This window comes from Nerophis ophidion, linkage group LG29, assembly GCF_033978795.1.
Source record: "Nerophis ophidion isolate RoL-2023_Sa linkage group LG29, RoL_Noph_v1.0, whole genome shotgun sequence".
Classification (NCBI taxonomy): Eukaryota; Metazoa; Chordata; class Actinopteri; order Syngnathiformes; family Syngnathidae; genus Nerophis; species Nerophis ophidion.
In genome coordinates, this window is record NC_084639.1 from 11,406,373 (window position 1) to 11,420,401 (window position 14,029).

The following is a 14,029-nucleotide window of genomic DNA, read 5'->3' on the forward strand; positions in this document are numbered from 1 at the left end:
ATCCTCTTTCTACCACGCCCAGGTAGTGTTTCCACTGTGCCTTTAGCTTTAAACTTGCGAATTACGATCCCAACTGTGTCTCTTGGAGTGTGTAATGTCTTTGCTATTTTCTTATATCCATATCCTTTCTTATGAAGAGAAATTACCTTCTCTCTTGACTTCTTTGACCACTCCCTGGACTTCACCATGTTGCAAATACACCATTGACCATCTACTAGAAGCTGAGCGTCCCAGTTTTTTTCAATCAGTTTAATTGTTGCTCGTTATGGTTCTAATCACATCTACAGGTGTTTTCAACACCTGATTGAAAAGACCTTATTCAAATTATGTTCTTAAGAGTTATGATCTTCAAGGGGTTGAATAATTTTGTCAATGAGATATTAAGAGAAATGACACTGTTTGGTATGTTACAAAATATAATGTAATTCAAGTTGCATTTGTCTATTAAATGCATCTTCATTTGATATGACTATAAACAAAATACGGAATAAATGTCCAACTTGCTAAAACACCAAAATTGTGTGGGGGTTCAATCATTTTGATCACAACTGTATACTCGATTATCACAATATAGTCATTTTCTATATCGACAAACCCGCGATATATCGCCCAGCCCTACTTGAATATACTATTCAATTAAAGAAAAAAAAGTTGCAAATTGAGTTTTTTGGTGTTGTATGAGGACAAACCTAATGTTGACTGAAATGAAAAAGTATAAACACATTTTAGTTTAGATCATGGGTGTCAAACTCTGGCCCGCGGGCCAAATTTGGCCTGCCGTGTAATTTCATTTGGCCCTTGAGGCAATATCAAATTAAACATTAGAGCTGGCCTGCCGGTACTATACAGCGGCGATGCCGCTCTAACACCGCTAATACTCATACTTGCCAACGCTTCCGAGACTCCCGAAGTTCAGTGCCCCTCCCAAAAATCTCCCGGGGGAACCATTCTCCCAAATTTTTCCCGCTTTCCACCCTGACAACAAAATTGGTGGCGTGTTTTAATGGCACTTCCTTTAGCGTTCTCTACAACCTTGTATCACGTCCGCTTTTCCTACATACAAACATTGTGCCGTCCTAGTCACACAATATAAGCGTATTTCACACACACATAAGTTAATGCAAGGATACTTGATCAGGTCACACTCAGGGTGGCTGAATAAACAACTTTAACGCCGTTACAAATATGCGCCACACCGTGAACCCACACCAAACAAGACTGACAAACACATTTCGGGAGAACATCTGCACCGTAACATGACATAAACACAACAGAACAAATACTCAGAACCCCTTGCAGCACTAACACTTCTGGGACACTATAACATATCATTTGATATGCAATTGATATTTTTTAATTATTATTATTATGTTTATTTGAAACTCTATTTTGCATGTGACTATACAGTTATATAAACCTTGCTTGTTCAATATTCAATACAAAACTTGTTTGGGTCCCTATTAAAAAGTTAATTTGTTCAACCTTGGCCCGTGGCTTTGTTCAGTTTAAAATGTTGGCCCATTCTGTATTTGAGTTTGATACCCCTGGTTTAGATATGAAATAATGTTGAAAAGTGCACGGTAGGAGACTAATGTAGCAAAGGTGACAGTGAAGTACTAGAAAAATGGTAGCGTCAACACCAGATAGTATCCTGGGAGGTTTGTTTGCACAGCTGAGGACAAGCTGCAGCTCCTCACAAGTAAACGCGGCGAGGACGACCAGGAGCAAGCGTCTCCCGCCAAAGGGGAGGGACATGCTGGCCATTTGACTTCAACTAAGTGCTGCTTCTCCTCCCAGCACTGACGCTAATCTCCCCCGACGCCTGTGCATTTGGATTTGTCAAAAACGCCAACCACGTACCCGGCGGCTAAACTGGGCGGCCTGTGCAGGCTCACGCTGAGTCACGCCCGCACGTGACGTCACCGAGGCGACGCGCAATCATTCCGTCGAGAGGAATGGACGCCAGGCGTGAGCAAACGTCGCGGCGAACGAAAGGGCTCTTTATTCCCTCACTTTGAAGATGTGACACATGTGACATCATTTGACCTTTTTTGGGCGGGGGGCTTATTTTGCATTGAAAAAAAAGCAAAAAAAATGCTTTTCGTAACAAAGACTAACGAAAATTGAACCATGTGAAAAGTTTGGCATAGGAAAAACTAAGTGCTACTGTAATGTTTTAGCCACCATTTTAAATATGGGTGACCTGAAAGAACGTTTTAATTTGTGATACGATATCGATATTGGAGCCTTGAGTATTGTCCGATACCAATATTGATCAATACGATATCAGGAGTAGTCATAAATAATTGTATTATTTTGTAGCGTAGAACAGTGGTCCCCAACCTTTTTGTATCCGCGGTTTAATAATTTGTCTTGCGGCCCGGGGGGATCCTTTTTTTATTTTTTATTTATTTTTATTTTTTTCTTTGTCATGAAAAAGGGACGTTTTTGTCATGAAAAAGCGAGTTTTTTGTGGTTGGTGCACTAATTGTAAGTGTATATTGTGTTTTTTATGTTGATTTAATTAAAAAAATCTATATATTTATTTTTTTTATTTTTTATTTTTGTAAATAAAAATTAATAAAAAATTCTTCTGCGGCCCGGTACCAAACTTTTTTTTTTTTTCGTTGTCATGAAAAAGGGTCGTTTTTGTCATGAAAAAGGGTCGTTTTTGTCATGAAAAAGGGAGGTTTTTGTGGTTGGTGCACTAATTGTAAGTGTATATTGTGTTTTTTATGTTGATTTAATTAAAAAAATCTATATATTTATTTTTTTTATTTTTGTAAATAAAAATTAATAAAAAATTCTTCTGCGGCCCGGTACCAAACTTTTTTTTTTTTTTCGTTGTCATGAAAAAGGGTCGTTTTTGTCATGAAAAAGGGAGGTTTTTGTGGTTGGTGCACTAATTGTAAGTGTATATTGTGTTTTTCATGTTGATTTAATTAAAACAAAAACATTTTATTTATTTATTTATTTATTTTTTTAAATAAAAATTAATAAAAAATTATTCTGCGGCCCGGTACCAATCGGGCCACGGCTCGGTACCAGGCGTAGAATGTTAAAAGGTTTGATGGAGTGAAATTAGTCAAACAGAGAATGATGGGAGCTTCGTAAAAAACTAACATATTGATTACAGATATCCCGATTTTGGTCTCGAAAGCGTCCGATTTCTTTGTCCTCAGATCCGATCCAACATTTTGACAATAGATTATGGATTATGGAACTGAAAATGTGCAAGTATTGTAAATTGAATGATGTATTACATTTGTGGTATTGAACACTACATTCATTTTTTTTAAACAAAATAAATAACTGATAACTAAACAAAAGCAAAAGCTAATATTTGCTCCCGCTAAAATGATTTTGTTTTGGAATCAAAACCTTCCTGTGTCCAAAGACTGACTCTCTATGACTTTGTAAACACTAACAAAAACGACAAAAATAAGCATTTTGTCATAACAGGAACAAGAACAAGATTGATGTAGTCACTTTGAAGTCCTTTGCATATTGACACTACACTAGGTATCGATAGTATGGACTTTTGGATCGATCACCCCTTCTTTACATCGAAACTTTTTTGGTTAGCTTCCTGTGCCATCCTGCCAGGTGTGTGTGTAGCATGCTTAGCCATTTTTTTGTCCTTAAATTATGGAAAAAGCGGTAGAAAATGGATGGATGGATTGATTATGGAACTGAAAATGTGCAAGTATTGTTGTAAATCGAATGATGTGTGGTATTGAACACTGCATTCATTTTTTTTTTTAAACAAAATAAATAACTAATAACTAAACAAAAGCAAAAGTTTATATTTGCTCCGGCTAAAATGATTTACCGGTAGTTTTGGCCTCAAAGCCTTCCTGTGTCCAGAGACTTACTCTCTGACTTTGTAAAAAATAACAAAAACGAAAAAAAGAAACATTTTCTCATAACAGGAACAAGAACAATATCGATCTAATCACTTTAAAGTCGTTTGCATATTGACACTACACTAAGTATCGAGAGTATGGACTTTTGGATCGATCACCCCTTCTTTACATCGAAACTTTATCGGTTAGCTTCCTGTGCCGTCCTGCCAGGTGTGTGTATGTAGCATGCTTAGCCATTTTTTGGTCCTTAAATTATGGAATAAGCGGTAGAAAATGGATGGATGGATTATGGAACTGAAAATGTGCAAGTATTGTTGTAAATCGAATGATTAAACAAAATAAATAACTAATAACTAAACAAAAGCAAAAGTTTATATTTGCTCCCGCTAAAATGATTTACCAGTAGTTTTGGCCTCAAAGCCTTCCTGTGTCCAGAGACTTACTCTCTGACTTTGTAAGCAATAACAAAAACGACAAAAAGAAACATTTTGTCATAACAGGAACAAGAACAATATCGATCTAATCACTTTAAAGTCGTTTGCATATTGACACTACACTAAGTATCGATAGTATGGACTTTTGGATCGATCACCCCTTCTTTACATCGAAACTTTATCGGTTAGCTTCCTGTGCCGTCCTACCAGGTGTGTGTGTGTAGCATGCTTAGCCATTTTTTTGTCCTCAGATCTAATCCGACATTTTGACAATAGGTTATGGAACTGAAAATGTGTAAGAACTGTATTGTTGTAAATCGAATGACGTACTAAACGTGTGCTATTGAGCACTCCATTCTTTTTTTTAACAAAATGAATAACTAATAACTAAACAAAAGCAAAAACTAATATTTGCTCCCGCTAAAATGATTTAGTTTTGGCCTCAAAGCCTTCCTCTGTCCAGAGACTTACTCTATGACTTTGTAAACAGTAAGAAAAACAACCTAGAGAATAATGTTGTCAGAACAGGGACCATTACAAGAACAATATCAATCTAATCACTTTAAAGTCATTTGCATATTGACACTACACTAGGTATCAATAGTATGGACTTTTGGCTCAGTCACCCCTTCTTTACATCAAAACTGTATCGGTTAGCTCCTTGTATCATCCTGCCAGGTGTGTGTGTGTGTTTAGCATGCTTAGCCATTCGTTGTTACTTATTTTCCGCCATGGTCGTGAGGATTAGTGTCTCAGAAGCGCCTTCATGCTGTGGATAGACGTTCGTTGCGGACATGTTCTGCGAGACATGCACCCTCCTGTAATTCAAGCAACTCCTGCAAAGAAAATGGAAACGGAATTGTGTCTCCGTGAGAGTGAAGAAATCTTTCATGCGAGTACAATATTTTACATTGCCCCCACTCTGATCCCTTTACGGGGACACCTTTACTATTTACAAAACCCCAAAACCAGTGAAGTTGGCACGTTGTGTAAATGGTAAATAAAAACAGAATACAATGTTTTGCAAATCCTTTTCAACTTCTATTCAATTGAATAGACTGCAAAGACAAGATACTTAATGTTCCAACGAGTAAACTTTATTTTTTACAAACGTTAGCTCATTTGGAATTTGATGCCTGCAACATGTTTCACAAAAGTTGGCACAAGTGGCAAAAAAGACTGAGAACGTTGAGGAATACTCAAACACTTACAAACCCCGTTTCCATATGAGTTGGGAAATTGTGTTAGATGTAAATATAAACGGAATACAATGATTTGCAAATCACTTTCAACCCATATTCACTTGAATATGCTACAAAGACAAAATATTTGATGTTCAAACAGATAAAACATTTTTTTGCAAATAATCATTAACTTTAGAATTTGATGCCAGCAACACATGACAAAGAAGTTGGGAAAGGTGGCAATAAATACTGATAAAGTTGAGGAATGCTCATCAAACACTTATTTGGAACATCCCCACAGGTGTGCAGGCTAATTGTGCCATGATCGGGTATAAAAACAGCTTGCCAAAAAATGCTCAGTCTTTCACAAACAAGGATCGGGCGAGGGTCACCACTTTGTCAACAAATGCGTGAGCAAATTGTCCAACTGTTTAAGAAACCATATTTCTCAGCAAGCTACTGCAAGAAATTTTGGGATTTCACCATCTACCGTCCATAATATCATCAAAAGGTTGAAAGAATCTGGATAAATCACTACACGAAAGCGGCAATGCCCGTGACCTCCGATCCCTCAGGCGGTACTGCATCAAAAAGCGACATCAGTATGTAAAGGATATCACCACATGGGCTCAGGAACACTTCAGAACACCACTGACAGTAACTACAGTTGGTCGCTACATCTGTAAGTGCAAGTTAAAACTCTACTATTCAACGCAAAAGCCATTTATCAACAACACCCAGAAACGCCGCCGGCTTTGCTGAGCCCGAGCAAATCTGAGATGGACTGATGCAAAGTGGAAAATTGTTCTATGGTCGGACGAGCCCACATTTTAAATTGTTTATGGAAACTCTGAACGCCGTGTCCGTCGGACCAAAGAGGAAAAGAACCATCCGGCCAGCCAGCATCTGTGATGGTATGGGGGTGTATTAGTGCCCAAGGCATGGGTAACTTACACATCTGTGAAGGCACCATTTATGCTGAAGGGTACATACAGGTTTTGGAGCAATATATGTTGCCATCCACGCAACGTTATCATGGACGCCTCTGCTTATTTCAGCAAGACAATGCCAAGCCATGTGTTACAACAGCTTGGGTTTATAGTAAAAGAGTGCGGGTACTAGACTGGCCTGCATGTAGTCCAGACTTGTCTCCCATTGAAAATGTGTGGCGCATTATTAACCCTAAAATACCACAACGGAGACTCCGGACTGTTGAACAACTTGAGCTGTACATCAAGCAAGAATGGGAAATAATTCCAAATGAAAAGCTTCAAAAATTGGTCTCCTCAGTCCCCAAATGTTTACTGAGTGTTGTTAAAAGGAAAGGCCATGTAACACAGTGGTAAAAATGCCCCTGTGCCATCTTTTTTGCATTAAATTTTAAGTTAATGATTATTTGCAAAAAAAAATCAAGTTTCTCAGTTGGAACATTAAATATTTTGTCTTTGCAGTCTATTCCATTGAATATAAGTTGAAAAGGATTTGCAAATCATTGTATTTTGTTTTTATTTACCATTTACACACTGGTTTTGGATTTTGTCAAATTAACAGTCGTTGGCGCTGACCTTCCACAGGCCGGTTCATGGCACGACAGGGTAGGCCGGCCTTGCCAGCAGCCGCCCTCCTCCGCTGTGGGACGGAGAGGAAACGTCGGAGACTTGCGGCTCACCTCAGCGTTCTCCCGCGAAGTCGAGTCAAAGCACCTGAGAAAATAAGCCGACCCGTCCAAAGTGGCGTTAAAAATAGACGCTGTGTGGCCCGCCCTTGCTTCGAAGTCCAAACATATTAAAAAGTCTTCTTTTCAAGTCGTGTAAAACGACACCTTAACTTAACCTTTTTTCTTCTTCTTTTTTTTTTAATAGTTATGCTCATAAGAGAGATGGATTATTTCATTAACGAGTTAGGACATTTTAAGAGCTGCCGCTGAATGCTGCTGTGATTGGCTGCTTGACAAGCACTGGGCAAGAAGACTATTGGTTTCTTGGAGGAGGCATGGCTCAAAACAAGGAATCAGAATAAATGACTGACAGTTGGCAGTTCATAATTTCATCATGCCTGTTTCAATGTTACATTTTTTTTTTACTATTTAAACTGTGCATCTCTGCGTGTGCAAATGGCAAATAATCACGTTTGTGTCACGCCAATGGGATCATGTTTTGTTTTTGTCATGTTTGGTTTTATTTTTTCATGTCACGACTTGGACTATAACTTGGACTATGAAGTGGATTGTTTTTTCGCCGCAAAGGAAAATTGGCACGAGCAAGGCGTGAATGAAGGTACATTTTTATTTTTAACACTATAACTAAAAAAAGGCAAACAAATGGCGCGCACAATGGCAGAGAACAAACTCGACGAATGAAAAGACAAAAGACTAGCACAGGGGTAGGGAAGCTATGGCTCTAGAGCCAGATGTGGATCTTTTGATGACTGCATATGGCTCTCAGAAAAATCCGAGCTGACACTGCTTGACACTGTAAGTAATGAATAATTCCGCTTGTAATCACAGTGTTAAAAGTAACATTCAAAATATAAAGCATTCTCGTGCATTTTAATCCATCCATCCGTTTTTCTACCGCACCTGTTCAAGAAGTTGCGTTAATGGTAAAAAGTTATTTATTTATTATTGATTAGTGTGGAGCTTGCCCTCCTGGGGTTTCTTCAGACCACCAAGCACCGACATGAGAGCCTGTTTCAGGGTTACAATATTGTTTTATTTTTCAATAAGTCTCTCAGTTGCTTTCCAGCAATTGTGTTTTTCTCTTTCGCTCTCGCTCGCACTCTGGATCCAGCCCCAACCCCATCTCTCCTCCTGGCTGCTGCTTATAACATAGCGACAGGTGATTAGATAACAAGGCCCAGGTGGGCCATCTACGCACCTGTCGCTGATTTTGTCGGAGGCCACACCCCCTCCACAGTTAGCTTCAGAATAACAATGTTATTACAGATAATAACAGACTTATTATACTCTATAAATGTTGGTTTTACTTAAAAATGTACGTGATTAGTTGTGTTGAGTGTAAAAAAAATATTATATGGCTCTTACAGAAATACCTTTTAAAATATTTGGCTTCTTGGCTCTCTCAGCCAAAATGTTTCCCGACCCCTGGACTAGCACAAAGGCTATAAACTATAAACATGAAACAAACACTTGCACTGTCGCATGAATAACTAAAACTTACGTGGCATGGACAGAATGAATGAACAGCATGGTATGGCATGAAGGGGGTTGAGGAATATGAAGTTGCCAGGCTGACTACCTGGTAACTGTGGCTTAAATAATAGCTATGATAATTATTAACAGGTGTGAGAACTGAGGACAGGGGCGTGACTTGAAGACAAGGTGGAAACTAATGAGTTGCGATGGAAATAAGAAAAACAAGGAAGTGCAGGAACAAGAACCGAATGTCCAAAAAAATAAAACCAAACATGACAAAAACAAAACATGTTCCCATGGGCGTGACAGTTTGTGTGTCAGTTACCAAGTTAGTCAGCAGTATTACTGTATTTTTCGGATTATAAATTGCAGATTTTTTTCATAGTTTGGCCGGGGGTGCGATTTATACTCTGGAGCGACTTGTGTGGAATTATTAAAACATTATCGTAAAATACCAAATAATATTATTTATCTCATTCGTGTAAGAGACTAGGCATATATCAGCAATCGTCACACACACACGTCAACCAATAAAAATTTGGCGTGGGCGGGTCATGGCAGAAGTGCATTGTGAAAAAAAAAAGATGCTACCTGCTACTTCCGTACCTATTAAAATTGATCATTTCAAAATTGGCAGTAACTTACAAAAAGTGAGAAGGGCTGAACAAAAATGGCACCGAAAAGGAAATCATATACTGCAGGTTACAAGCTGGAAGTAGTGAAATATGCAGCAGAAAACAGCAATCGAGCAGCAGAAAGAAAGTTTGGAGTAAGCGAGAAACTTGTAAGGGACTGGAGAAAAATTTCCCCAAAAAATGCGACTTATATTCTAGTTCAGGGGTCACCAACCTTTTTGAAACCAAGAGCTACTTCTTGGGTACTAATTAATGCGAAGGGCTACCAGTTTGATACACAAATAAATTGCCCGAAATAGCCAATTTGCTCAATTTACCTTTAACTCTGTTATTATTAATAATTAATGATATTTATCTTTGTGGAAATACTGATCATCTTAATGATTTCTCAAAATAAATATCTATAGAAACAGATAAATATATATATATATTTTAAAAAAGGGGTTTATTTGTCTGTCATTCCGTCATACATCTTTTTTCCTTCTACGGAAGGTTTTTTGTTGAGAATAAATGATGAAAAAAACACTCAATTGAACGGTTTAAAAGAGGAGAAAACACGAAAAAAAATTTAAAATAAATTTTGAAACATAGTTTATCTTCAAGTTCAACTCTTTAAAATTCAAATTTCAACCGAAAAAAAGAAGAGAAAAACTAGCTAATTCGAATCTTTTTGAAAAAATTTAAAAAAGAATTTATGGAACATCAGTAGTAATTTTTCCTAATTAAGATTATTTTTACAATTTTAATGACATGTTTTAAATAGGTTAAAATCCAATCTGCACTTTGTTAGAATATATAACAAATTGGACCAAGCTATATGTCTAACAAAGACAAGTTATTATTTCTTCTAGATTTTCCAGAACAATTTTTTTAAAAGAAATTCAAAAGACTTTAAATGTGATTCTACAGATTTTCTAGATTTGCCAGAATATTTTTTTTGAATTTTAATCATAATAAGTTTGAAGAAATATTTCATAAATGTTCTTCGTTGAAAAAACAGAAGGTAAAATGAAGAATTAAATTAAAATGGATTTATTATTCTTTACAATAAAAAAAAATCATTTACTTGAACATTGATTTAAATAGACAGGAAATAGGAGGAAGGAATTTAAAAGGTAAAAAGGTATATGTGTTTAAAAATCCTAAAATTATTTTTAAGGTTGTATTTTTTCTCTAAAATTTGCCATCCACAGGCTTCTGGTTGAATTTTTCACCACTCATCTTGAAAAAATTGGTGCAGTTCAGCTAAATTTGTTGGTTTTCGGACATGGACTTGTTTCTTCAGCATTGTCCACACGTTTAAGTGAGGACTTTGGGAAAGCCATTCTATAAACCTTATTTCTAGCTGGTTTTAGCCATTCCTTTACCACTTTTGACATCATTGTCCTGTTGGAACACCCAACTGCACCCAAGACCCAACCTCCGGGCCGATGATTTTAGGTTGTCCTGAAGAATTTGGAGGTAATCCTCCTTTTTCATTGTCCCATTTACCTCTCTGTAAAGCACCAGTTCTGTTGGCAGCAAAGCAGGCCCAGAGCATAATACTACCACCACCATGCTTGACGGTAGGATGGTGTTCCTGTGTTTAAAGGCCTCACCTTTTCTTCTCCTATCATACTGCTGGGTATTATGGCCAAATAGCTCCACTTTTGTTTCATCTGACCACAGACCTTTCCTCCAGAAGCTCTTATCTTTGTCCATGTGTCTAGGTTTTAGAATGGCCCTTCCAAAGTCCCTACTTAAACTTTATTGAGAACATGTGGAAAATGCTGAAGAAACAAGTCCATGTCAGAAAATCAACACATTTAGCTGAACTGCACCAATTTTTTCAAGAGCTGTGGTCAAAAATTCAACCAGAAACTTGTGGATGGCTACCAAAAGTGCCTTATTGCAGTGAAACTTGCCAAGGGACATGTAAGCAAATATTTACATTGCTGTATGTATACTTTTGACAAGGCAGATTTGCTCAGATTTTCAAAAAAGAACCACACGTCATGAACATTTTTTGTGACCAACAAGTATGTGCTCCAATCACTCTACCACAAAAAAAAAAATAAGAGTTGTAGAAATTACTGGAAACTCCAGACAGCCATGACATTATGTTCTTTACAAGTGTATGTAAACTTTTGACCACGACTGTAGCTAACAAACCAAGAAACATATACAACCGGTAAAATTGTTTCTAATGTCTGTAGTTTAGAAGTTACAACTAATTATAAAATGTAATTTAGAAAACAATGTAGATAAATAAAAAAAAATTTAATTAGCCAGCACTGTTCTCTAAAAAAAAATAAAATAAAATAAAAAAACTCTAGAATTTTGTGAAATCTCATATAAACAATGTTGACAGTGGCCTTTATTTTCTCTCTCAAATGAACCCTTACATCCCTAAATAAAACAAGTACAAGTTTACATTATGATCCAAAAACCAGGAAGTGGCCTCGGTAGCTAACAAACCAACAAAACATAAAACAACCGGTAAAATATATATTTTTTTGTCTGTAGTTAGAGATGTTACAACAAATTCTGAAATGTAATTGTAGGGGGCCGTGGCCTGCCGACCTGCAGCAAAGCGGGTTGTGCCAGGACCGCTTCGAGATCAGCGACATGTGCGTAGATGGCCTACCTGGGCCTACTTATCTAATCACCTGTCGCTCTGTTAAAAGGCAGCAGCCGGGGAGGAGAAGAGAGTTGCAGTTGGAGCACGAGAGAGAGCGAGAACGAGATTGACACACACACTAAAAAAAAATTGTTATGATCCGCCGCCCGGATCATACATTGTTTTGGTTTTTGAGTCCTTTTTGTGTTTCCTGATTATTTTGGACTCTTCCGATCCCTGGTTGTGCACTTCCTTGTTTTATTCTTGTTACATGGTTTCCCATTCGTTCCACCTGCTCTGCTTTTGACACGCACCGGGGATTTGATTTCTGCCTTAGTATTTAAGCCTGCCTTCTACCTCAGTTCGGTCTTGATCCGTTGTTTGCTAATAGCGACATTCACGTTGGTATCTCTTCCATGTATATTCTTGTGCTAAGTTTCGTCTTAGCTTCTCGTGCGCTCGGCACGCCTTTTTCTTTTGTCTGTTTTTGTCAGTGTTATTTTACTTTTGTATTAAACCAAGCTCCTACCTGCAATTCATGCCTGTCTCGGTCCTCGTGCATCCTGGGGTGACACCACACGCACACACGATGCGTTCCCAACGTGACACAATTGCTGTAAAAGCACAACAGAGACTTTATTGTTGAATAAAACCGTGTCTAAAACGTGGACCCCGACTTAAACAAGTTGAAAAACTTATTCGGGTGTTACCATTTAGTGGTCAATTGTATGGAAAATGTACTGTACTGTGAAATTCACTAATAAAAGTTTCAATCAATCAATCAAAGTCTAAAAGCCCTGAAAAGGAACGGTGATGTCAGGACTTGGTGGTCTGAAGAACCCCGGAGGAGAGATACCTCCACAGTCATTTAGAAAAAAATGTGTATAAAATTGAAAAAACAAAAATATATGTTGTCATTCTTACAAAATGCTAAGCTAACTTGCTAACTGTATGGCTAAATAACATTACTGCTGTCAAATGTTAAAAACAATTTATCAGGGTTTTAAGGTAAGACGATTTAAAGTCTGGGGATATAAGCGCTATATAAATATAATTCACAATAATACTTTTGAAATTGAATTAATCATGATTAATCATATGTCAACACAATTTTGCATAATTTCTATTAACTTAAAAAGGAGCTCGATATTTGGACTAAAATGCATTCATATTGTCAGAATCTCCTTCACTCAAACGCATTTATTTGCCCAAAACTTGGTAACTGTTTTTTTTTCCCCCGTCTGGTTGTATTTTGAAGTGAAAATAAATGTGATTAATCTGCATACATGCATGATTTGGGTGATAAATCACATGAGTTAACTCGTTATTTTTGACGACTCCTAGTTCCTATTCTTTCAATTCTGCCACACAAAGTACGATAAACGTCATAAATTCCCGAAACAAGATGTTTCAGATAACACTTCATGCCGCACGGCCTTCATGAAAATGAAGGAGTCAATCTTCTCGGTGTGTGTTCAAACACCTGCGAGCGGACTTAAACATGTCGTGTGTGTTTTCTCTATTATGTGTCCGTGCTGCCACAGCAAAGTGCTGGTGTGGTAATTACAGGGACCGCTCGCTCACCGCAGAGCTCCAATTGGCCTCAGCGGCAGATTGACTGCCTCCTAGCCACGCATGGCATGGAAGAAACATCATAACATGCAGAAAAGTTCCATCCTCCGTGCAAGTGCGTCATTTGGAATAATCACATCCAGAAAGGGATTAAAGCTCACAATGGAGTAGGGTTATTATTCTTATGGTTTCCATTTGGCATGTACGCTCAGAAATAGTTGGCTGGCACTTTAAATAAGACTAATCATTAATATATATATATATATATATATATATATATATATATTTATATATATCTGTGTTGGCCCTGTGATGAGGCAACTTGTCCGCTCGTGTGCAGCTGAGATAGGCTCCAGCACCCCCCGCAACCCTGAAAGGGACAAGCGGTAGGAAATTGCTGGATGGATGTATACACAGTATATAAAACACAGAGGCTATTTCATCCCTACAAGCCTGTTTCGACAGGTTTCCCTGCTCTTCAGGGGATTTTTTAAATTGTATTTATTTGTATATTTTACTTATAAATACGTGTGTGTGTGTGTGTGTGTGTGTGTGTGTGTGTGTGTGTGTGTGTGTGTGTGTGTG